Consider the following 2,234-nt stretch of genomic DNA (forward strand, 5'->3'; position numbering starts at 1 on the left):
CGCACTGTAGGGATCAGCTATTGATCTCTATAGTGTTTTAACGATTTTTGCTATTCAACAAAGTGTAAGAGGGGTGCGGTGCCTGCTGCCGTGCAGGTGTACTTCTGTATCTTACCTCGCTTTGCACCCTCTCACCTTCAGGCCGTATGTTGCGCAGACGGTCCTGGAATTCCAAGCTGGACACGGACACGATGACCTAGGAGGAAGGAGATGACGTGAGAACCGTCCTTCCTCAATGCGGACCGATACGCCCTACCGGACCGAGGACCACTACAAAACAGATTCAGGTTTTAAGTGAAGATCATCACTGGCACTTTTGGCCTCAGATCCCGAGATTCACCTATACGTACTCGCGCACCAGGTGAAGACTCAACCTTGCACCGGGATGCAAGGTCCACTCATAGGCAAACGCAGGGGGGGTTTCCATCTGCCTGGAACCCCCCTCCCCAGCCCACACCATGACCACAATAGAAATAGTAATATAATAGATTGTTACTAGTGCTGCATGTTCTTCTCAGTATCACAAATGAAATAATTAGCACCACCTGTGGATCTTTTAACATTTATCAGCCAGTAATAAATAACCTGTGCACCAACTAGGAGATCTGGAAAACATGCACTGTTAGGGATGCACTACTATAGAGCCCAATATGTACATATATATGTCCAGGGCAGTGCTAGGTTCGTCTGCTGCTACCCCAGGCTCCCGGACATGCTCCAATACTCTGGAGTGGTGCCCACATATAAAATAAACAATATTCATCTCAGGCAGGATGGCGCATATAATGGCTTACTGTCATCGCTAGTCCTGTATATGCTGGAATTATGACACACAATACACTTTGTATGACGCTTATTATAGCTGGTTAAGTACTAATTCTGCCCTCTTCATTGACTGGCCACACTCACTCTAAAATTAAGCATTTGGTAACCCCCCCTCTGGAAATCCTGCGTTTGCCACTGCCACTGTCTGCCCAGAAGGAAGATCGACAGAAAGGAACAGACAGTGAGAGACAGTACGTACAGATATTGCTCACCGTGTCCACTCTTGCTCTTCGTCTGCTCACTCGCCTACAGGTCCCTGTAAGGAGATAACCAAACACCACAGCCGTGCAGAGCCTAAACCTGTGTCACACTACTACACATACTATGACAACATCGCCCTCAGCCTACAGAGTGTGTAGTGCGGCATGTATAACAAATGATACACAAGAGTAAAACACGGAGCTGTCCCTTTAAATGTTTGTTACCTGCCTATCTAGAGCTGGCCAGCTCCTCTTCTAGATGAGGGGGGAACTACGTTTTGGTGGGAACCTGACAGCTCTCCACGGGGTATTTGGAGGGTGAGTGTCGTACAGCAACTCACACCTCTCGTGTACATTTACACGGGGTAACTTACTTATTAACCCAGTGATCTGGGTCTAATACCCAGAGCCACTCTTAAGGGGCTGGCGGCTCATACTTTGTGCCTGCCTACTGCCCAGAGTCCCCTGTTCATAATGATGGCTCAGGCCTACGGGCCTGCCTAATGGCGGGCACAATTTCAGTGATCTGGGCCTAGTGCCCAGATCCACTGCATTTAGGGCTTAGGCCTACGGACCTGCCTAAGGGCTTACTTAGTGGCCTGGGCCTAATGCCCAGGCCACCTTATACAGGTTGGGTGGCTCGGGGGCGAGCTGCCCGCCTACTTTCTCCCTTAGTGACCTGGGCCTAATATCCAGGTCACTCGTACATAATTGTGGGCAAATAACTTCTATTGGGCCTAATGCCCCCTATGTAGCCCGGGCCTAGTTCCCGCCTATCAGTGGCACAGGCCTAATACCTGACTTTACCCCATGGGCCTAGTGCCCGACAACCCTGGTCGTCTAGGGAGGGGTATATGATAGGCCTCACGGAGGGCCTACCTGCTACAGGTGGAAGAGGCTGCAGGGGGGAACTTCGTTAGCTCTTTTACTTTCCACTCCCACAGCCCTCTCAGGTCCTCAGCCGCAGTCTTCTCCCGCTGGCCCGTCCTGGCCAGCGGCGCCGCCTCTTTATCCTTCAGCCGGCGCCTCCTATCTTCGTTCTTGTTCACGGCGTCTTCTGGCCTCTTCCACGGCCTCCGGAACCAATGCCGCAATGCTGTTCTCTTCGGGAGGTCTTCACTCCTCCCACCCCGCCGCCGGACTGCTCTTTCCCGCTCAGCGGCGTCTAATACAAGATGCCACGAGTGGGCGGGGCTATGATGCGTCGAG

Source organism: Taudactylus pleione, unplaced genomic scaffold (assembly GCF_031769625.1).
Source record: "Taudactylus pleione unplaced genomic scaffold, aTauple2 ptg000225l, whole genome shotgun sequence".
In the NCBI taxonomy this organism is placed as follows: Eukaryota; Metazoa; Chordata; class Amphibia; order Anura; family Myobatrachidae; genus Taudactylus; species Taudactylus pleione.